The sequence below is a fragment of the Schistocerca cancellata genome, chromosome 1, assembly GCF_023864275.1.
Source record: "Schistocerca cancellata isolate TAMUIC-IGC-003103 chromosome 1, iqSchCanc2.1, whole genome shotgun sequence".
NCBI classification, from domain to species: domain Eukaryota; kingdom Metazoa; phylum Arthropoda; class Insecta; order Orthoptera; family Acrididae; genus Schistocerca; species Schistocerca cancellata.
In genome coordinates this window covers 552,665,874-552,691,002 of record NC_064626.1, presented here as the reverse complement: position 1 = coordinate 552,691,002, position 25,129 = coordinate 552,665,874, and the positions used below count along the sequence as shown (strand labels likewise).

Genomic DNA, 25,129 nt, shown 5'->3' with positions numbered 1-25,129 from the left:
CCATAGTTACGAACACCGCCACAGAACACCATAACTGCTCGCTGATTGACACACACTATACTTTCCCGTTCCTTCAGCTGCTCCTGTTGCAGGGCCGACCCCACTTGGTGCTACACTCACTCTGCTCTCACGCCGCGTGGCATCCAACTTTCTGTGCACGACTGGGAAACCTGTGGGAGCATACTCCCGCTCTTACGTTCATTTCCACCGAGTAGTTAACATGTTATGATACTCTACCTTTCTCGTCTATGTCGTGCTTGACTTTTGAGTCTCGTCCTGTGAGCTAAGGCCCCAAAATAGCTCTGAAACACATCAGCAGAATTTCGTGAAATGAGGGTGTGTGGAACTGTTGAAAGTGTGTAGTTTACGTAATGTGTGTTGTGTAACAGGAAATGGTATCGCCGCCGATCACGCTGAACGATCGAATCTCAGCGATAAGACGTACGTCTGAAGTTTTGATCTTATCGGAAAAAGTGTGATAGCGAAGGGCTCTGCATCCCCGTTGACTGATGGATAGTAAAACGGCCGTTTTAATCACGAGTGCCGCTTAGCAACACCTGAGATACTCTGCCGAAGACAATGGCAGCTTTTCCCTCTAGTTTTCACGGATCTGACGTACTTTCCTGGAACTTAGTATACGAATGCGTTTAACTACGCCAGCAAATTCACGATACCGTTAAGGTATGTAGCTGTGGACATTTCCTAAACGCCAGACTATGTGCTAATGCCCCAAAATGGCTCTGAAACATTTCAATACAATTTCATGGAATGAGTGTATGTGAAACTGTTGAAAGTGATTATATACAGCTTTTCAGGACGTTAACCCTAGTGGCTTATGTCTGGGGATGTCCTAGTTGCTACTGTACGTTTTACCTGAATGCCGAGTTTTCCAATGTGTAAGCTGAAATGCAGCCGAATCTCTGTGACACTTTATGAAAATGGCAGGTACGCAGTTGATCACGTGACTAAACCACCAGTGCGTTCTGTACGAGCACACAGATTAACCCCTCCACGGTGGCGAAGAGAATGCACAGGAACATTCCAGTTAAGTTTATTGGGGTATTTTGAACTTCCCCCATTGATGAACTCATAGTCATAATCAGACTTTGTCCCCTGGATTTGCTGAGCAGGATAAATGTCGCATGGTACTGGCTGCTTGTGGGTATCATCTTTGATTTCCCTATCTTTCATGTACCCTAACGACTACAGCGCTTGCTCTAGAGAGTCGGATACAGCACACGGGCAGTTCACGTGGTAATGTGTGACCATCTAGTTCGGGCACCGTGAGCCTAGCAAATGAAGATAACTGCAAATATGATCGAGCCCATAGTGTTTTAACTTAATGTGAATTGGTGTCGGTTTATTTCTGAGTCTAATTTGAACATGACGCCACTTCCTGTCATAAAGGTTTCTGTTGCGTTCATTCGGTAAGGTGCGCTCCTGATTGTCAATACGAGTGACTGTGAACTCTACTGATACGAATAATTAAGTATTCATTAGTCCTCATGAGTTAGTCTTTGAGGTTTCAGCTCTTGTGATAACCCATATAGTCCGACCACAGTGTCCTTACAATCATTGGTTTCGAGTTTCTGTAATTTTTGTTATGCCTATAAGACAAAATAAAGTAGAAAAATAAAAAAAATACTAATATTTTCCTTTTACACTAGCTTGGGTAAAGTTTTTTCACTAGCCCTATCAACATATAGATAAACATAAAAAAGAAACTTTCGTAAAAGAAACGAGAAATGTAATATTCATTGCGACACAATACTTTTGAACACACGGAGTGCATTCTCGACAAGATGCGAGGTAGCATCAGGCTACGTAATTTTTGAAAGCCAGCATTACCTGCTCGTGTATGAGTACTCACAACTGACAGGCTGTTAAAGGAAACTGATGAAGACTCTTCACCGGCACAACGGTGGGTAGAGCGGTGTCCTGGTGCCACGCCGCTGCGTACTAATTCTTGATGAGGCTGTCTTGTCGGCTGAGAACGACACATGCTCTGACCGACCTGAATGGCACGTCTCTGGCCAGAACGGTTGTGTTACTACGTCCATGAGCTTGATACCTCTTTCTGTAGCACCATTTTCAACTTTCAGTTTAATCACTAGTTCTACCGAGCGAAGTGGCGCAGTGGTTAGACACTGGACTCGCATTCGGGAGGACGACGGTTCAATCCCACGTCCGGCCATCCTGATTTAGGTTTTCCGTGATTTCCCTAAATCGCTCCAGGCAAATGCCGGGGTGGTTCCTTTGAAAGGGCACGGCCGAATTCCTTCCCCATCCTTCCCTAATCCAATGAGACCAATGACCTCGCTGACTGGTCTCCTTCCCCAAACGACCCACCCAACCCACTAGTTCTAGACCGTTGATGAAATTTTCTGTTCATGCTACTGTGCAGGATCTGTCTTAAAAACAAGGATTGACCATTGTATTAGGATGTTATTACAGACCACCAGCATCTGCAACAAACGTCGCTGAACGTTTCAGGGAAAGTCATAAGTACATAGGAATTAAATATCCAAATTATCCATTAGTTATAGGTGGAGACTTTAATCTAACATCCATTGACACGTTTATCACAGGGGGCAGAAGCAAAGATTCGTATGAAGTTATTCTACGAGCGCTCTCAACATACAACCTTCAGCAATTGGTTAGAAAACCAACTCGAGATGGGAACACATTAGATATCTTGGCGACAAACAGACGTGATAATAATATTAAAAAAATGAATATCTTTATATCAGCTCCAAGCACTCACCGCGGGACACAAAGATACTGAGCATCTTTGGTCGTAATTTGAAGGTATTGTCCACTATGTGCTAGAGAAGTATGTGCCTAGCAAAAATATAGGGGAGGGAAGGGATCTACCTTGGTACAACAAACATATTAGGAAGTTGCTGAGAAAGCAGAGAATTTTGCACAGTCGTTTAGACGTAGTCACTGCCCCGCTGACAAACAGAAATTATGCGAAATTAAAGCAGCTGTCAGAAGGACAATGAGAGAGTCTTTTAACGAATTTGAAAGCAATGTTTTATCTGCAGATTCTAAAAAAAAAACAAAAAATTTTGGTCGTACGTAAAATATATGAACACTACAAATAATTCAATGCCCTCTCTTGCTGACCGTACGTGTAATGTAACCGATGGTGATAAACCGAAGGCCGAAATTCTGAACCTAGCTTTCAAGAACTCGTTTACGGCAGAGGACTGCAGCACTATTCCCCCTTTCAACCATCGAACAAACGCAAGGATGGCTGACATAGTGTTTAGTGTATCTCGGATGGTGAAACAGTTAAGATCCTTAGACGCCAGGTACCCCGTAAGATTATATGTTCACTATGCTACAAATATGGCACCATTCTTATCCATCATCATTGGAACAGCTGAAAGTTCCACGGGACTGGAAGAACGCACAGGTCATAGCAAGGCCAGGCGAATTCTAGATTGCGGTTTATTGGTAGAATCCTGAAGCGATGCAGTCCTTCAACAAAGGAAAGAGCTTACAATACGTTAGTTCGTCCAGTCTTGGAATATTGTTCATCTGTGTGGGACCCTTGCCAGTTGAGAAGGTCCAAAGAAGAGCGGCAAGATTCGTGACTCGTACATTTAGCCATCGCGAGAGCGTTACAGATCTCATAGAAGGTTTGAAGTTGGACACACTTGCAGACAGACGGCGCGCTAAACGGAAGGGGCTGCTCACTAAATTCCGAAATCCGATCTTCGCCGAGGATGTAGAGCATATATTATTACCACCAACTTTCAAATCGCGCAATGATCATCATTCAAAGATAAGGGAAATTAGAGCTCGTACTGAGGCGTTCAGACAGTCGTTTTTCCCTCGCGCTATCCGCGAGTGGAACAGAGGGGGGTGGGGGGGGGGGGGAGGATATGACTGTGGCGCGAATTGTGCCCTCCGCCACACACCCGTTGGTGGCGAGCGGATTATATATATATAGATGTAGATGTAGAAAGAATATGGCACTCAAGTCTGATCTGGTAAAAAATAGTTTTCTTTATTTCGAAACGAACTACTCAACCCCATTAATGAGAATTGCTGGGATTTGATACATACCCGCTTGAAACTGTTCAATGTTTCCATCTCTTGCTTCCACTTAATGATTAAGTACACTGAGCATTTCTATTTTCGAATCAGAAGATATATGAGGATCAAAAAATTCAAAGGACACATGTACTATAAATGATTTTTCATTTTGGGTAAAACCATTTGCGAAATATCACATTCGACAACCTAATATTTATAAAGCAGATTGTGGATCATGCTGGAGTTATCGTCCGATGATCTCCCGTATGTGCTCGATTGACGACAGATCTGGTGATGGAACAGGCCATGGCAACATGTTGATACTCTGCTGACCATGTTGGGTTACAACAGCAGTATGTGGACGAGCGTTATCCTGCTGGAAAACACCCCTGGAATGCTGTTCATGAATGGCAGACCAACTGACCGAATCATCAGACTGACGTGCAAATTTGCGGTCAGTGTGTGTAGGAAAACTTTTAGAGCGCTCCTGCTATCGTACAAAATCACACCCCAGACCATAACTGCGGGTCCAATGTGTCTAGAACGCAGAAAGGTTGGTTGCTGGCTCTCAACTAGCCTCCTTCTAAGCAACACACGTCCATCCCCGTCACCGAGGCAGAACCAGCTTTCATCGGAAAACACAACAAACCTCCACCCTGCCCTCCAATGAGCTGGTTGAAATGGCTCTGAGCACTATGGGACTTAACATCTGAGGTCACCAGTCCCCTAGAACTTAGAACTTCTTAAACCTAACTAACCTAAGGACATCACACACATCCATGCCCGAGGCAGGATTCAAACCTGCGACCGTAGCGGTCGCGCGGTTCCAGACTGAAGCGCCTAGAAACGCTCGGCCACACCGGCCGGCTCCAATGAGCTCTCACTTGACATTACTGACATGGCAAATGATGGTGATATGGAGTCACTGAAATGCACTGTACGGGACGTCTGGCTCGGATCTGTTCCTAAATTAACAGGTTTGTAACAGTTCGATGTGTCGCTATGGTGCCTATTGCTGCTCAGATTGCTGCTGCAGAGGCAGTACGATGCGCCAGAGCCATACACCAAAAACGATGGTCTTCCCTCTCGGTAGTGCCACGCGGCAATCCGGAGCCCGGTCTTCTTGCGACCGTACTTTCCCGTGAGCTCCGCTTCCAGCCGTCATGTACAGTGGCTACATTCCTGCCAAATCTCTGCAGTATCACAGAAGAAACACCCAGCTTCTCGTAGCGCTATTGCACAACCTCGTTCAAACTCAGTGAGGTGTTGATAATGGCGTCTTCGTTGCTTAAAGGCATTCTTGACTAACATCAGCTCACTGCGTCCAGTCTCAAATACACTCCTGGAAATTGAAATAAGAACACCGTGAATTCATTGTCCCAGGAAGGGGAAACTTTATTGACACATTTCTGGGGTCAGATACATCACATGATCACACTGACAGAACCACAGGCACATAGACACAGGCAACAGAGCATGCACAATGTCGGCACTAGTACAGTGTATATCCACCTTTCGCAGCAATGCAGGCTGCTATTCTCCCATGGAGACGATCGTAGAGATGCTGGATGTAGTCCTGTGGAACGGCTTGCCATGCCATTTCCACCTGGCGCCTCAGTTGGACCGGCGTTCGTGCTGGACGTGCAGACCGCGTGAGACGACGCTTCATCCAGTCCCAAACATGCTCAATGGGGGACAGATCCGGAGATCTTGCTGGCCAGGGTAGTTGACTTACACCTTCTAGAGCACGTTGGGTGGCACGGGATACATGCGGACGTGCATTGTCCTGTTGGAACAGCACGTTCCCTTGCCGGTCTAGGAATGGTAGAACGATGGGTTCGATGACGGTTTGGATGTACCGTGCACTATTCAGTGTCTCCTCGACGATCACCAGTGGTGTAGGGCCAGTGTAGGAGATCGCTCCCCACACCATGATGCCGGGTGTTGGCCCTGTGTGCCTCGGTCGTATGCAGTCCTGATTGTGGCGCTCACCTGCACGGCGCCAAACACGCATACGACCATCATTGGCACCAAGGCAGAAGCGACTCTCATCGCTGAAGACGACACGTCTCCATTCGTCCCTCCATTCACGCCTGTCGCGACACCACTGGAGGCGGGCTGCACGATGTTGGGGCGTGAGCGGAAGACGGCCTAACGGTGTGCGGGACCGTAGCCCAGCTTCATGGAGACGGTTGCGAATGGTCCTCGCCGATACCCCAGGAGCAACAGTGTCCCTAATTTGCTGGGAAGTGGCGGTGCGGTCCCCTACGGCACTGCGTAGGATCCTACGGTCTTGGCGTGCATCCGTGCATCGCTGCGGTCCGGTCCCAGGTCGACGGGCACGTGCACCTTCCGCCGACCACTGGCGACAACATCGATGTACTGTGGAGACCTCACGCCCCACGTGTTGAGCAATTCGGCGGTACGTCCACCCGGCCTCCCGCATCCCCACTATACGCCCTCGCTCAAAGCCCGTCAACTGCACATACGGTTCACGTCCACGCTGTCGCGGCATGCTACCAGTGTTAAAGACTGCGATGGAGCTCCGTATGCCACGGCAAACTGGCTGACACTGACGGCGGCGGTGCACAAATGCTGCGCAGCTAGCGCCATTCGACGGCCAACACCGCGGTTCCTGGTGTGTCCGCTGTGCCGTGCGTGTGATCATTGCTTGTACAGCCCTCTCGCAGTGTCCGGAGCAAGTATGGTGGGTCTGACACACCGGTGTCAATGTGTTCTTTTTTCCATTTCCAGGAGTGTATAACTGGTAACGCTCACGAATGGTACAGAATGTATTTAAAGCAAACCTGATTTGGATCATCATAGTGGCGCTACTACCGCCACTGTTATGTGACTGACGCGAAATTTGAATAAACATTATCTTTCAGCTTTCGTTTACGTCCCACAACTCCTTCTTGTGTTGCGATTTTTTCCCGTCCTTGTACATCAGGTGCTTCGGCTATAGAAGGATCGGAGCGGCACAGTTTGACATATACACTTGCCGGCCGGGGTGGCCAAGATGTTCTAGGCGCTACAGTCTGGAACCGCCCGACCGCTACGGTCGCAGGTTCGAATCCTGCCTCGGGCATGGATGTGTGTGATGTCCTTAGGTTAGTTAGGTTTAAGTAGTTCTAAGTTCTAGGGGATTGATGACCTTAGAAGTTAAGTCCCATAGTGCTCAAAGCCATCTGAACCATCTGAACATATACACTTGCAAGGCAAAAACAGGTATCATAAACTGCCTTCTCTTCTTGTCGTGATAATTCATGTTCATCAAGGAACTCAAAAGTTTCCAAGCATTAAACTACTTTCGCCGTTCGCAATACATGATTATTCCATGGAACACGGGATTTTTTTTTTTGCCTATGATCATAAGCATCAGTAGATGCTCAAAACAACTCTGATTTAATGCTGCTCGATTTTGATGTGCCCAGTTCAGCAAGTCGGTGTGAGAAAAACGGTAAGAAACGTCTGAAGGATAGCAAATCAAACGACCGAGGTGTATGAAAATTAACAGCATTGAATGAGTAGTATGTTTTCTTCTTGTTTAAGATTTATGTTATAAATGCATAAATAAGTTGTTTACCGAATTCTTGAATTTCATATCCTCGCCTCTTCCCAGCTGCCTCTGTTAGCTCAGATACTCCTCTCCGTTTCTCAAAGTAGCTGGTAACTTGTTCCATGAATAGACGATGATCATCCTTTCAACTATTATTTTAACAAAAACTGTTTCCTTCTTCAGTGTCATTGATGTTTAACACAGCTGACTGCGTTATTTCAAATATGTATCGCATTTTTAAGAAAATCTGTTTCTTTTCACTCCTAAACGTCCGACGAGCTTCCAGCAACTTTTTATAGTTGTCACCATTGTTGATACGAATTTTTCAATTTTGGTACACAGTTCGTCAGCTCCAGTGGAGGAATTCGTTTTTTTTTCAATAAATCATCACTCCTTGCACATTTACTTGGCACTTTGGCGCACAGTTAATATACACACACGAAAATTGTAGAAGAATACGGTAGTTTTGTCGTTTATTTAGCAGAGAGCAGTTTACTTACAATTATTTCATCGGAGGAGTACCAGAGTATTTGAATTTTCTTCCGTAAGCGAACTGACGGAGAAGAAATTGTTCTAGCTACGACTGGCAGCTGCTCTCGAATAGAGGTGTGCAAGAAATCACGCACCTATTATAAATCACAGAGATTGAGAAGTCGCAGTTTTTACAACAACAGCTCTGCAGTATCTGGCTTCGGTTTCAGCCACAACTAGAAGTCACAAGTACCAAATAGTAACTAAAAATGCAATTAACATTCAACGCCGTTTTCCATCTGTTGATCTACATTCGCTGTTCGTACTACGAAACTCGTGTCTCATGCTATGCAAGTATAACCGGACTATGTTCGAAGAAATGAACCAAGAACTTAATTTGTTCTGAGAAAAATTTTAAACTTGTTGTTTTACCTAGCAACAGCTATGATATGTTTGGCTAAAGTGTGATACTGGTCCCTCCGCCCCTTCCCCCGAGTAATCTTTGTTGCGTAGCGTAGCCCAAGGAACAGGTTAGGTTCCAAGGTGATACCTCGGTTGAGAATCAGTGAAGCCAACAAATGTGAACGCCAAATAGAGGTTTTGGTAAGAAAGTGACCTTTAGTGTAACCTACTGTTTACGTTCACGCCATACTGAAATACACTGAACACACTTTTCATCATAAATCCAGAAAACAGAACTTGTAGTAGACAAGGGGCCAACGAGTATTTTCAAGTGTATTACACACGCATATCGTACACTGTCTACGATAAATTGAAGGAGAGGTAGAGGACACTCCACTAAATAGCTTATGTATATTTTTTACTACACTGCAATACACAGGTAAATTTTTGTGTGTATCTTCCAGTACTGCACTTCAGTTCATGTCGATGTCAACTTTTCACTGAAAGTTCTGTACTTCCCAGTCTTTTCACTTGCATATCGTCAACCTTAAAACACATAACAAAGTCTTTATCAGCAAACACGTGACATAAAGTTTAGGTGGCGGCTTTAACAAGGGGAGAATGGAATTGTCATTATTCACGCAAGTGTATTTCATACTTACTTACCTCTTTCTAATCGCGTAACGATTTCAATGATACACTGCTGAAAAACTCAGTTTGCATACTTTACGGCGAGAGCATATCACTTCCTTTGCATTGACACAGTTCACCTGGCCATATATATACCAGTTAGCACATACACTTTCCAGTACCTTTCAGTTGCTAGTTAAGACTAATCACAATGTAACATCTACGGACAGGGTTCATAAACCTTTCCTCTGACGGAGCGCTTTGTGAATCGTGGTACTTTGATGGAACATCTTGCTTGTTTTGAAGGTTGATAATTTTTTTTAAAAAAATGAGAAAACTTTTTTTATTGAGCGATTAATTCAATTTTAAATCACAACTAATAACACAGAAATCAAAATAATTTTTAAAAAATAATTAGTATCGTCAAAATGCAAAAAAGCGTCACATTATTAATATTTGTTCGTGCAACTTTTATTCACTTCCTTTGGAACGCCAGACTTCCGCAGATCACAGTTTGGAAAACCCTGATTCTACGGCGATAAATCGTACAGCCGCAGAACGTTCCAAAGTCTTATCAGTCGCGGTTTAACGTCGGCAGATTGCAAAGGGATACAAGTTGCGAATTTGTGAACTGCGATTTAAAACAGATGTACTCAAAAGTAGCATTCACAGAAACCATTGATATGGAGGTATCACAGTTCAGCCCATCGCTACTACTGAAAGTGAAAAACTATTAACGTGGTCTGGCTTGGGTCGTAAAAGGGGAGGACTCGTCTTACTCTGGCTTCTCTCCACCTGCCTTCGGGTCATTGGATCTGCCATGTCACCCAGTCAATCCGACCTGTAACGTGAGAACGCAATCAGTTAAGGAGATTGAAGTAAAACCAACTATCTGCCTTGGGTTACGGATGAATTCGCCACGTAGAAGTTGGCTATTTTTTTTAATGGATTTAACGGATTTTAAGTACTAGGGGCCCCACGTCTCACTGAAGCCAAATTTTCCACAGCTTGTTTTTACACGGAGTAGAACCTAACTGGACGTTAGAGCAAGGAAAATTGTAAAAATATTTTAAAAAATTAAAACAGCCTTTAAACTTCGGCGCCTACCGGTTGTTTTCCACTCGTTGTACCCCGCTGCAACCGCCTAAAGCCCAGTTGCGAGTTACTGTGCAGCGGACAGACAACCAGAGCCTTCCTATTCGACATGATGCTGAATGTTAGGGAAGAAAAGGAGGAGATGGACACATCTACCCAACGTGTTTTGATATTTTGTTAGATAACACGTTATTTTCGGCGAAAAATAGTAAGCAATGCGAGTACGTTATGTGTCAACTTCATGCACATACACGTCCAGTGTATTTCGACAATACTCTTTAACTGATATTCTGGAGCTATAAATACGCCTCAAAAACAAAATGAATAAAACTAAAGAACTGAAGAATTATTGTGAAGTTAATGGTTTTTTTTTATTCACAGATTACTCATGCAGTTGACGTTGACGAATGCCGCATCTCCTGCAAATGTACTTCACTTTCACAGTGTCAGCTTTAACATACAAAGAAAATACACAACGGTGACGTAAATAATTAAATAGCGCTACACAGTTGCTTTGACGACACACTCATTCGTTTCCTTCATTTGCACTGTATTTGTGAATCGAAACAGAAAAATAATGTAAAGAAAGAGATCTTTGGCACCAGCTACAGGTGACGCAATACACAAAGCAAATCACCAAAAAAGTATTTCAACAGCCCTCTTACTCACTCCACTGTACAGTACTGAGCGGCTGCAGTGGGTCGGAGCGAATGCACGAGAAAGATTAAGAGCTCTGCCTTTAAAAAAGGTCTTAAGTGTGTGCTATCAGAATTATAGCCAAACTTTTCCCGCAGGACAGATTGCTGGGGCTGATATCTTATTAATGCGGTTTTTACTGCTTGAAATGTAAGGTCAAGTTGATAATGTTTCCTTGTAATATGTAACGAGCCTTGAAGGAGATGCTGACCAGATGATGATGCTGACAGATGTATGCGGCTGACTCCCCATCTCACCAGATAAACATATCCTTAAAACATTCGTTCGATGTCACGAAAACCACAAAAATCGAGGCACTTGCTTCTATAATAGCTGATTTGCACTGTAATGCACTACACCATTAATGAACTGGGCTGCACATATATCAGCGCCATTCGCTTGAGATTATATTTCGACAGATTAAAAGCTATGTTAAGTGGGAGAAACGACGGATAAATGAGCTGTGGAAACAATAAGGAAATTAAGTATCCGACAGGTAATCGTACTGACGAGTGCTTATCACTTCCTGTGGGTGCTAAACATGACAAGCAATACATCAGATTATTATTAGCAGATAGCATTGAGAGTATCACTGTGTAACTCAACAACATGTACTCGATGCGATAGCAGAGTTAACAGCAAGTTAAAGGCAAATCAATACAACAGAGACAGAGAGGCAAACAGAGATTCTATAAAGGCGACTGCTCGTGAACGAACCGTGGATTGAGAGATTTGGAGGATTTTTACAACCAACGTTTCTGCCCAACAAACGTGGCTAATGGGGAGGACAACGGCGTGTGACTTTTATACGTCAAGCATAACGCGTACGTTAATTGCTGGCGAAATACGTCGAAAACTAGAATACAGCCGGACATCTCAGATACGTTATATTCTAATATGAGTTTTGTAAAGCAACCTCGATTTTTCCCGTCATTTTCATACATTACAAAATAGTACATATATGTTTATTGTAGGATAACAAAGCGGTAAAGCAACGTACCATGTGTTTTGAAAGTAAAACCATGTAAGTCGTCTGAAAATGAATTTTGCAAAATCGAAACTGGTAGCACTGTGTTTTGTTTTCCAGTGATACAAAACAAATTTTTGTTAATTGCCACTGTAATGCAGTACCAACGCTTATTAGCGACAGCACGACCATACAGTGACTGTAAACGAAATTTATGACTCGTTTAAGGATTGCTTGGTATGGAGGACTCGACATGTTATCTTAGATGGAACGTCATCGACGAATGTGGAAGTAACTTCGGGTGCGCCCCAGTGAAGCGTGTTTGGACTCTTTCTCTACATAATAAATATTAATTACCTTGCAGACAATGCTAATGGTAACCTCAGACTTATCACAGATGATGCAGTTATCTATAATGAAGTACTCTATGAGAAAAGCTGCACAAATATTCATTCCGATGTCGATCACATTTCAAAAGATGCGAAGATTGGTAACATGCTTTCAATGTTCAGAAATGTAAAATTACACACTTCAGCAAACAAAAAACGTAGTATACTAAGACCACACTCTCTATGAATCACAATTGGAAGCAGTACGTGCGTGTAACGATTTGTAGGGATATAAAACGGAATGACACATAGTATCAGATTTCGTTTCGTCGCTAGAATACTGTGGAAAAGCCATCAGTCTAGTAACAAGATGGCTTACCAAACACTCGAGCGAGCTATCCGAGAATATTGCTCAAATGTGGGACCTGTAACCACATAGGACTAATAAGGGATATTGAACATATGCAAAGATGGGCAACACAGAGCGTAAAAGGTTTGTTAGCCGTAGGAAATGCTGAAAGAGCTGATCTGGCAGACACAAGCTACCGCTTGAAAACCTACTTACAAGAACAGCTTTTAAGATCTCTGTCCATAAATATTACAAAAATGGATGTATGTATAAGGCGTTACGGGTATAAATGCAGATTGCCTGAAAACTGTGTTCTGAATATAACTACATCAGCTTTCACTTCATTTGCAGACTAAAAATAATACCTGTTAGAAGTAGCGTGGCAACGGCCTTGCCACAGTGGTACCACCGGTTCTACTCAGATCACGGAAGTTAAGCGCTGTCGGGCTGGGCTAGCACTTGGATGGGTGACCATCCGGTCTGCCGAGTGCTGTTGGCAAGCGGGGCGCACTCAGCCATTGTGAGGCAAACTGACGAGCTACTTGACTGAGAAGTAGCGGCTCCGATCTCGTAAACTGACATACGGCTGGGAGAGCGGTGTGCTGACATGCCCCCCTCCATATGCGCATCCAGTGACGCCTGTGGGCTGACGATGACACGGCGACCGGTCGGTACCATTGGGCTTTCCAAGGTCTGCTCGGACGGAGTTTAGTTTAGTTTTAGAAGTAGCATGTTTTTAGGTTGGTTAGTACCTCAGAGTATATGTAGCAAGAGAAAGCCATTAAGGCTTATTTTCTGCTGGGGAGCAGGTCAGGTGTTGAAGTGGGGACATGTGGGCGCGAAACGGTTAGCCTATCCTGACAGGCACAGTACATTTAGTAGTGCAATAATGACTGTACAGAAAAAAATCAGGTAGTAAATTATGCGACACGTTTGTGGGAAGCCTGTTCAACACACAGAAAAAAAAAACCAATACACTCATTTGTTTACATTCCAAGGCACCACATGTATAAATATCTGCACTTGTACTCATTACACCATGTATGTATATACACTCCTGGAAATGGAAAAAAGAACACATTGACACCGGTGTGTCAGACCCACCATACCTGCTCCGGACACTGCGAGAGGGCTGTACAAGCAATGATCACACGCACGGCACAGCGGACACACCAGGAACCGCGGTGTTGGCCGTCGAATGGCGCTAGCTGCGCAGCATTTGTGCACCGCCACCGTCAGTGTCAGCCAGTTTGCCATGGCATACGGAGCTCCATCGCAGTCTTTAACACTGGTAGCATGCCGCGACAGCGTGGACGTGAACCGTATGTGCAGTTGACGGACTTTGAGCGAGGGCGTATAATGGGCATGCGGGAGGCCGGGTGGACGTACCGCCGAATTGCTCAACACGTGGGGCGTGAGGTCTCCACAGTACATCGATGTTGTCGCCAGTGGTCGGCCGAAGGTGCACGTGCCCATCGACCTGGGACCGGACCGCAGCGACGCACGGATGCACGCCAAGATCGTAGGATCCTACGCAGTGCCGTAGGGGACCGCACCGCCATTCGCAACCGTCTCCATGAAGCTGGGCTACGGTCCCGCACACCGTTAGGCCGTCTTCCGCTCACGCCCCAACATCGTGCAGCCCGCCTCCAGTGGTGTCGCGACAGGCGTGAATGGAGGGACGAATGGAGACGTGTCGTCTTCAGCGATGAGAGTCGCTTCTGCCTTGGTGCCAATGATGGTCGTATGCGTGTTTGGCGCCGTGCAGGTGAGCGCCACAATCAGGACTGCATACGACCGAGGCACACAGGGCCAACACCCGGCATCATGGTGTGGGGAGCGATCTCCTACACTGGCTGTACACCACTGGTGATCGTCGAGGGAACACTGGATAGTGCACGGTACATCCAAACCGTCATCGAACCCATCGTTCTACCATTCCTAGACCGGCAAGGGAACTTGCTGTTCCAACAGGACAATGCACGTCCGCATGTATCCTGTGCCACCCAACGTGCTCTAGAAGGTGTAAGTCAACTACCCTGACCAGCAAGATCTCCGGATCTGTCCCCCATTGAGCATGTTTGGGACTGGATGAAGCGTCGTCTCACGCGGTCTGCACGTCCAGCACGAACGCTGGTCCAACTGAGGCGCCAGGTGGAAATGGCATGGCAAGCCGTTCCACAGGACTACATCCAGCATCTCTACGATCGTCTCTATGAGAGAAAAGCAGCCTGCATTGCTGCGAAAGGTGGATATACACTGTACTAGTGCCGACATTGTGCATGCTCTGTTGCCTGTGTCTATGTGCCTGTGGTTCTGTCAGTGTGATCATGTGATGTATCTGACCCCAGGAATGTGTCAATAAAGTTTCCCCTTCCTGGGACAATGAATTCACGGTGTTCTTATTTCAATTTCTAGGAGTGTATGTTCCACATGTCCTCTTAAACTGTTATCCCAATTTCAACCAAACTTTGTACGCATAGCACTTACTACCTGGAAATAGTGTAGGGGAAGGATCACTGATCTCCTATATGAGTGGAGATGGTAACTATGAGGGGGAAATGGAGAGGGGGGGGGGGTGATGAGGAGAGATAGAGAGGGAAGAAGAACATGGACACAGATGTGAGGGAGAGAGGGGGAAGGAGGAGATGGACTAATAGAAGAGGGGAATTAAGAAATACGCAGGCAACGCCAGGTAGTCAAGTCAGCTACTTTAGGAATATACTACAATTCCCTGCACATAAATTCCGTGGGGATTGCACACACCGGCGTTTAATCCATAATTGTTACATCAATCCGTACACGAATGGATTGGTACAAGGTCCTAAAAATTGGAGCAATGGCAAGTACCCTCAGCCAAGCAGTTCACTATGGTTTTTACACTGTAGATGTAAATGTAGATTTTGTAAATTTTTTCTCGCATAAAAGCTTCTGTTCACCAAAAACTGTTAATATGTAATAAAATGGGTTGTTTCAAAACTGATTTACAGATAATCTTTGTATTTCTATCCTTGTAATAGAAGGCAATATGGACGTCGGCTGTTCAACAATGAAATGAATATTAAAAGACCTGCATCCATCTCTTTTGCATTTGCTGTATTTAGGCAACCTGTTTTGGTAAACAAATCAAATGCAAAAGAGACGCCTCCATGTGTTTTAATTTTCGTTTCAGATTCACACATATTTTTGAAAATATATTGTCACATGATCAGTCGGGTGTCTGATGTCGCAATCAAACTGAATGTAACTCAGCGCTATGTGCACCACATGTGCATAACTTGACTTCTGTTTATTCTTTTCGCTTGCCCATTCAGCTGTTTTCTCTGAAAGTTTATGAAGTCACGTGGAAACTGATGTGGCATACTTAAATTCCATCCTCAGGCACCATCTAGATGTCGTCAATAATCAAACCCTCAAGGAAAGTACCAATCAAGACCTCAAGTCAAATGATGTTGCAATATTGCGACTACTGCTGGTTGGTTTGTTGGTAGCTGGTTATCACTGTTTTGGACTCCTATAAACCTCAGTTCTCCCCTGGGCCTGTGTCTATGGAACCTATTATAGCGGACCAATAGAAGATGCCTCAGGATGGATCTAAACACTCCAAAACCGATTCAATGTGAATTTATTAATTTTGAAAGGGAACAGATGTAGAGATTCTAAACACACGTCATTGCATTCAGACCCGCGCGTTAGCAGCTCAAAGTCAGTCGGTGATGGCTGTCGTCTGCCAGAAGGTTGCGAAACGGATAGCTCCAGGTTGAGCTTTGGAGCTCCCCTCCCCTCCCACTCGGCTTCCGCCACAGATACGAGTCGTAAGAGGGCCATCTGTCGCTGATTGTGACACGACCGCCGGATTGTGTCGTACAAACGGACACCTCGCTTTGTCTGTTGTCACAGAACTAGGCTGCGTTGTTTATCCTTGTCGAAAAAGACTTTGTCACATGCAATTTTAAAAATTATTATGACGATAATTATTTCTTCAGACTCGTCTAATCACAACTCATATAAAACAAATTTTTCGTACCACACGCGTTTCGTCTTTACTACTCGTATTTGCAAGGGATCTTCAATGGCCTGGAATATATACATATTTGTGTTTAAACTATTTTGGTTTACATTTTGTATTTTTGATGTAGTAATAGTATAAATTCCTACTTTCAAATGCCTAAAATGTTGATCTACATGTACTGTATTTCCTCTTGTAAAGCCGTTCTTCTTCTGCTTTCTGCCATATGAAATTTTGGTTTCAGAGTATTAGAAAATGGAGGTTTATTTACTTGATTTTTATGTTTTGAATGGTATTACCAAATGTTGATTTTTCTTACCAACCATTGAATGTGCCTTTGTGATATTAGTATTCCATCCGTATGTGTGTGTGTGTGTGTGTGTGTGTGTGTTTGTGTTTGCATGTCTGTGTGTTTTAACATGGTCGTATGTATTTCTTAGCAACTGTTGTGATTCCTTGTCCTAGTGGTTTTCATATCTTGTTCTAAGTTGCTGAAACCATCATCGCAAAGTTTTCACCTAAGCATAGTGAATGTTATGATGATAGGTTTCTGGGGCGCCCAATTGCATGGTCATCAGCGCCCGTACAAAGTCTCAATTCTTACTCAGTCCAATTTTCTTTTCACAGTCCAATGTAGTCACTGTCACAAATGATGATGATGATGCTGATGAAATGATGAGGACAACACAGACACCTAGTCCCCGGGCAGAGAAAATCCCCAACCTAAGCATAGTGAAAAAAAAAAAAAACACACACACACACACGCACACACACACACACACACACACACACACAGGGGTAGATCACTGACATCACAACGCCACATTCAATAGCTGGTAATACTATTTAACATTTGGCAACACCATTCAAAACACAACATGTCCTACTGCTGTGAAAACGAAATTTCGTATGGTAGAAAGCAGAAGAAGAACAACAGTAAAACAGGAAATAGAACACTTGTAGACCAGCATCTAAGAAATTTATGAGTAGAAATTTATACTATCACTACTCCATAGATAATCAGAAACTTCCAGAACTGTTTATAACCACATATATGCGTAATGCCGCCCAAGACGTAAAGTAAAATAATTTAAACACAAATTTGTATATATTGCAGGCCACTGAAGACGATCTGCAAATAATGAAGGCAATACGCGTATGGCAAGAGAAAACTGTTTCATTCAGTTGTGATTAGATGCAAATAAATTAATAATTATCAACACAATATTACACATAACTGGGGACGACAAGAAAAGAATAGTCAATGAAATTAATTTTAAGGAGTATGTAAGCGTATACGAGCTACTTTCGTTATACAGCCACGCGTTATATGCAATGAAACAACGCCAGAAAAACATACTGACGAAAGATTTCAGTGAGCCTACAATCAGTAGACGGTTCCTCGAGTTCTACCTCCTAAGAGATCTACTCTATAAAAGTGCTAGTAAAAACTGGAATTACTCGTCTGAGAAGAACGTCCCGTAGGCGAAACACGTGACGCAATGTGTAAGAGACCCGCGACTCCTTACTCAGCGTTAGTAATTGTGTACTCACACAGGCGGCGGATGCATATAAATATCGATTATCAAGGTCGAAACGTCGAGAGCGCTGTGTGAGTGACGTTACCCGGTTATTGAAGTAGCTGAGTGGAAGTCAGCGGCGTTGGTCGATGTCGCGTTGGAGTGTGTCACCCTCGCGACGGCCGGACCTTCACCGAAGAGCCAGCATTAGATTAATTAGTGACAAAGTAAATTTTCTGTTAAAGTTGAATATAAAAGAGATTTCTGTGAACAAAATGCAAATGGAAGTTACAACAACGTCCATGTCAACCGCGCCAGCCGCTATTGGATTGCATTGTTGACTGAACGAACTGTTAGTCCTGTGGCTATCATCAGAGTGACGAGTAACGATCAATATTTCAATTCGTTTGACCTGTGCCGAGATTAACCGTGGATAATTTTTAAGCCGAAGGGGAGAATGTCTCCTATTTTGAGTAAGACGAATACATTTGTCTCTATATGGTAAACTCAACGATGATTAACCTTGGTTGTCCAAAATACATTCCGATAGCGTACGACTGATTTACTGCTGATGTGGTCTGCCGCCATCATATGATGTCCAAACAGGGCTGAGAACAACTGATCGTGAAAAACAAATCTGTATGTGACTACAAGACGTAATCGCTACAAGTGAAAGAACATTATACTCGTCCAACCCGTGGTGTCCGTTCGGTCCGTTACGCAGTAATTGCATTTCGCTCGATTATTTATCCCTGTTATTTTCATACAAATCCCTGCGCAAGATTGTAGTGGTGGTGGTAATCTCTTCGACGACCTGTCTCCACGGAGTTCTGCCTTGGGCATGGTGGCTTGCTTCCTGCAAACCTGTCCCGAACAAGATCTTAATTTCATCTATCCATTGTAATTGTGCACGTCCTCCAGGTCTTCGGCTGTCGACTTTTCCGTCTATCATTCTTCTTTCCATTGCCTCTTGCTGTTTGGCAATGTGACCAAAATACACTGATGGAAAGAAAATCACAACACCAAGGAGGAATTATGCGACATAAACGAAAGTTGGTAGGCGAGTTGTGTTTCTACATCCGAAACACGATGTCTATTCGATTTTCGCCCAGTAACATGAGAGTAGGGCTATTATGTTCGAGTATAATGACTTTTCTGGAGACTAGAAATTTACTCCGTAGGAATCAGCATGGGTTTCGAAGAAGACGATGGCGTGAAACTCAGCTCGCGTTATTCGTCCACGAGACTCAGAGGGCCATAGGCACAGTTTCCCAGGTAGATGCCGTGTCTCTTGACTTCCGCAAGGCGTTTGATACAGTTCCCCACAGCCGTTTAATGAACAAAGTAAGAGAATATGAACTATCAGACCAACTGTGTGATTGGATTGAAGAGTTCCTAGATAACAGAACGCAGCATGTCATTCTCAGTGGAGAGAAGTCTCCCGAAGTAAGAGTGATTTCAGGTGTGCCGCAGGGGAGTGTCGTAAGACCGTTGCTAATCACAATATATATATGACCTTGTGGATAGCATCGGAAGTTCACTGAGACTTTTTGCGGATGATGCTGTAGTACATCGAGAGGTTGTAACAATGGAAAATTGTACTGAAATGCAGGAGGATCTGCAACGAATTGACGCATGGTGCAGGGAATGGCAATTGAATCTCAATGTAGACAAGTGTAATGTGCTGTGTATAAATAGAAAGAAAGATCATTTATCATTTAGCTACAATATAGCAGGTCAGCAACTGGAAGCAGTTAATTCCATAAATTATCTGGGAGTAGGCATTAGGAGTGATTTAAAATGGAATGACCATATAAAATTAATCGTCGGTAAAGCAGATGCCAGACTGAGATTCATCGGAAGAAACCTAAGGAAACGCAGTCCGAAAACAAAGGAAGTAGGTTACGGTACACTTGTTCGCCCACTTCTTGAATACTGCTCACCGGCGTGGTATCCGTCCGAGATAGGGTTGATAGAAGAGATAGAGAAGATCCAACCGAGAGCAGTGTGGTTCGTTACTGGATCGTTTAGTAATCGCGAAAGCGTTACAGAGATGACAAACTCCAGTGGAAGACTCTGCAAGAGAGACGCTCAGTAGCTCGGTACGGGCTTTTGTTGAAGTTTCAAGAACATACCTTCACCGAGGAGTCAAGCAGTATATTGCTGCCTCCTACGTATATCTCGCGAAGAGACCATGATGATAAAATCAGAGAGATTAGAGCCCACACAGAGTCTTACCGACAATCTTTCTTTCAACGAACAATACGAGACTGGAATAGAAGGGAGAACCGATAGAGGTACTCAAGGTACTTTCCGCCACACACCGTCAGGTGGCATGCTGAGTATGGATGTAGATGTAGATTAGTGCCAGTACGAGGATGCAAATCAGGTTTGCTTTAAATACACGATGTAACGTCGTGAGCGTCAATTACCTTTGAGATTGGACGTGGTGAGTTGTTTTCGACAAAGGTGCCATTATCAATACTTCACTGAGTTTGGACGAGGTCGTGCAATAAGGCTAAGAGCAGGTGCATGTTCCTTCTGCGATACTCCAGAAAGACTTGGCAGGAATATAGACACTGTACATAACCGTCGGCACCGGTGGTCAAGAGGATGTACAGTCATGAGAAGACCGGGCTCCGGAAGGCCATGTGAAACTACCAGAAGAGACTATCGTGTGCGGCGTACGCCTCTGGCGCTTCGTACTGCTTCTCCAGCAGCAATATGAGCATCAATTGCCACCGTAATGACGCAGTGAATTGTTTCAAATCGGTTACTTCAAGAACACCTCCAAGCCAGCGGCCCCGTAGCCTGCTTTCCACTGGCCCCAAATCACTGCCACTAGCGATTGGTGTGAAGCGAGTGCTCATTGGAGGGCAGGTTGGAGATCTGTCGCGTTTACTGATGAAAGCTGGTTCTGCCTCGATACCGTTGATGGCCTTGTGTTGGTTAGGAGAAGACCAATTGAGGGCATGCAACCAAACTGTCTGCGTGTTAGACGCACTGGGTCTGGAGTGTCTGGAGTTTGGTGCGGGGTGTGATTTTGTATGACAGCAGGAGCACTGTCGTAGGTTTCCCACAAAACGCTGACTGAAAATTTGTACTCAGTACGCTCGCCTGCAAACCACTGTTGTTACCTTGGCTGCTCGATCACCAGATCTGTCTCCTATCGAGCACATATGGTACATCATCGCACGACAACTCCAGCGTCATCCACAACCTGGTATTAATCGTCCCTGTATTGACCGAGCAAGTGCAACCGGCGTGGAACTCCATCCCACAATCTTACATTCCGCACCTTAACAAGGCATGCATGTTTGCATGCTTGCATTCAAAGGCTGGATCTGAGTACTATGGGAGACAGGATTCGAACCTGCGACCGTAGCGGTCGCGCGGTTCCAGACTGTAGCGCCTAGAACCTCTCGGCCACACCGGCCGGCTGCATTCAAAATTCTGGAGGTAATTAATGTACGAGCATTTCACATTTGCAGTGGCTTATCTCGCACTTACATTAACCTGTGATCTTGCAATATTAATGACTTAAATACGTTACATAGACAAGTAGATACCAGAAATTTAATTATTATTTTTGGTGTTGCGATTTTTTTGTCATTGTAGGTTAACTTATTTTGGTTGATAAGAGTCAAGAGCTGTCTCAGAATCGATTCATTGGTTCGATGTGCTGCCCATCGCATTCGGAGTACCCTTCTGCAACAGAGAATCAATCCTACAACGATCCGCTGTCTTCATCGTCCAAATTTTTGCTGCATACTCACGGTAGGGAAGATTAGAGTTAGGACGAGGGTGAGATTTGTCTTGGCAGTGATGGACGTGTACTTCCAAATGGTTCAAATGGCTCTGAGCACTATGGGACTTAACATCTGTGGTCATCAGTCCCCTAGAACTTAGAACTACTTAAACCTAACTAAGCTAAGGACATCACACACATCCATGCCCAAGGCAGGATTCGAACCTGCGACCGTAGCGGTCGCGCGGTTCCAGACTGTAGCGCCTAGAACCGCACGGCCACACCGGCTGGCAATTTTTTGTCGTTTGCTATTCGACGTCGAACTTGAAATTTACAAAATCAGTAGTTCTGCATTCAGGTTGACTGGGTCGCAATAGTGGAAGTCAAACATCGGGAAAGAAATGACTTTATCGCTCATATGACGCATTTCGGAGTTTCTCCATCACCAGATTTCCAGGAATACTTGCTGCAAGTACATATGGCGTTTCAATTTTTATGTGTAACAATCGTCATATCTACGTGTAATACTGGCTACTGGGAGTCTGATGATGGATAAATTTCTGAACGTGTCATATGAGCAATAAAGTCATTCCTTGCCCGATCTTTCACTTTTACTATTGCGACCCAGTCAGCATGAATGCAGAATTACTGATTATAATAATAATGGTCTTCTGTCTGCTGCATAACTTTACGTCACATTTATGATACTGAAATTAAAACATGCTCGGAAATCTTGGGATCCGTGGGACAGATATCTTCGCAGTGTCAATGTCGATAACAGGAACAAATGGTAGAAATTCGCTGTTCCCGCAATGGATGAACTGTCTGTATACACAATTAAGTTTGTACGGTGTTCGATTCCTACTCGCACCTATCTAATTTTGAAATTCCTGACGGTTATTTGGACTGAAGAAAGCTAGTTTATGTTCAATGCGTGTTATTTATTTATTCTTTTTTTTAGTTCACTTGAAAATGGCTGTAGAGCCGAAATCAGCCTATAGCGCTTTAAAAAAATCCGTTCAGTTATACAGTCTCCTCGGAAATGGTGGCGACTACGCATAAATTACAAAAGACTCGTACTAAAAACGCATCACAAAGTAGTGTGAGAGGATTTGCCGCTGGATATAATTTGTACACATCTACTTTGGAAAACGTAAGTGGAGAAAAAAACTTAATTTTCAGAGTGGCTGTTGTCGACTAGGTCGGCAAAAAAACGTAACGGACAGAGCAGCGAGAGCGTTACACAGCTTACCTGTACACGGAGGTGGGTGGTGGTTGCGCGCAGTGGCGATCAGCGGACAGTGATAGCGGATACGGGCTACAGGCGGCTATTTGAAGGCGCAGATTATCACAGATAAGGTGGGCGCCTTAGGGCGTCATCGTTACGCGTGGGTCACACTTGGAGAGTGTATGAGAGGGAATGCGCCAGAGATAACAGGAAATCGATATCCCTCTCATCGATATTTCCTCATCAGTACAAGTGTGTGCAGACGGAAATCGTCTCTTGCACTAGCAGATAGTCATCGATTAGTGAGCCTACCTTTTGCACATACTTCTGGCTCAGTTTATGAAAAGCGGCGGAAGACAGATATGAGATTAAATGCCGATGTATGTCTATGTCACAAGGCGCTCTACTACACCTTGAAATTCACCACTTGCCCCCGAATCAGTGCTTTATCTACCACAAAAAGTCATTTACTTAAGCGAAACGAAGCTGCTATTTACGTTGTAGTCTCACTCCTTAGTACTTACGGGTGTAGCGCTGTTTCACAGTTCCTGTAATGCATGTACGAAACCGTGCGCACTTTTTCGTGTACAGCTGTACTTCAGTGATCACGCCAGTGACAGAAGTAATACTGATTATCTAGTAACTTGTGCAAAGAAATTTCGGGCTTGCAGGCCGTAGCCCTTAACTGTGCCCCAGGATATCTCGAATAGGCACCTGCCAGTCATCTTCAAGGCAGCCATCGAAGACTGACGAGGCCTTCACACGTACTGCAATTTACCATCGCGCTGCGTGTATTCTGCGCATGCGTCAAGATCGCGGTGACAAGACTGACAACACTACCCTGCGAAAAGGGCAGTCGCTGATGGAATTGCCGAACTCAGCTGTTCTCTGCGCTGCCTGCCGGCCATCTACGTGCTCTGTCTGTCATATTCGATTAGAGCAAATCGTGGAACTGATGCGTTTCACGCATTATTCAACTAGTAACCGGTGTTACAGTTCATCATATTTTCCACCATGTGTACTACTAAGGATTCTTTAATAAAGGAGTCCCAAACCTGTTGTTTTACCATACGTCGTTGAATGGCAGGTGGAGATTCAAAGTTCAGCAACAGCAGACTTGGTATTTCGTTCGATGCACTTGACTGTCTATATGGGACATTTTGATGGTTATCTTTTAGTTGGATTTTAGCTCTTTATCAAGCTGGCGTCTAATAATATCCTACTTTGGACAGCAAGACGCATAAAAATGGCTCTGAGCAATAGGGACTTAACATCTGAGGTCATCAGTCCCCTAGAACTTAGAACTACTTAAATATAACCAACCTAAGGACATCACACACATCCATGCCCGAGGCAGGATTCGAACCTGCGAACGTAGCGGTCGCGCGGTTCTAGACTGAAGCGCCTAGAACCGCTCGGCCACATCGGCCGGTAGCAAGACGTATAGTAAAATACTGGCGGAAGCCGTCCACCGCAGTTCAATATATTTATCAAATAATACATCGCATAAAATCAAGATTTTAAAATGCCTTTAATTCCAGTCAAGGATCATAATCAAATAGTCGTCGTATCTTCTGTCAGGAATAGGGAAACCAAATACAACTGTGGTGAATATTCATCCTGTAAACAATAAATTATAAAACAATGAAAACGAACAAAAGAAGATTATGGTTTAACGTCCCGTCGTCATCGGGTTCATTAGGAACGGAGCACAAGTTCGGAAAGCCGGCCGGAGTGGCCGTGCGGTTCTGGGCGCTACAGTCTGTAGCCGAGCGACCGCTACGGTCGCAGGTTCGAATCTTGCCTCGGGCATGGATGTGTGTGATGTCCTTAGGTTAGTTAGGTTTAATTAGTTCTAAGTTCTAGGCGACTGATGACCTCAGCAGTTGAGTCGCATAGTGCTCAGAGCCATTTGAACCATTTGAACAAGTTCGGAAAGTTTGAAGGATGGGATAACGAAACCGGCCGTGCCCTTTCGAAGGAACCATCCCGATATTTTCCTGGTGCGATTTAGGGAAACCACGGAAAACCTAAATCTGGATGGTTGGACGCGGATTTGGACCGTCGTCCTGCCGAATG

At 44.4% G+C, this 25,129-nt stretch overlaps 1 protein-coding gene across 1 annotated transcript in view; it reads right to left on the bottom strand.

Annotated features, from left to right (window-relative positions):
- LOC126180393 (uncharacterized) overlaps nucleotides 1-23,113 on the bottom strand; it is a 144,698-nt gene extending 121,585 nt beyond the window's left edge. The window contains exon 1 of the mRNA XM_049924690.1: nucleotides 23,075-23,113. The gene's annotated coding sequence lies outside the window, so the exon portion shown is untranslated. The remainder of the gene's footprint in view (nucleotides 1-23,074) is intronic.
- Between the last annotated feature and the right edge of the window lie 2,016 nt (nucleotides 23,114-25,129).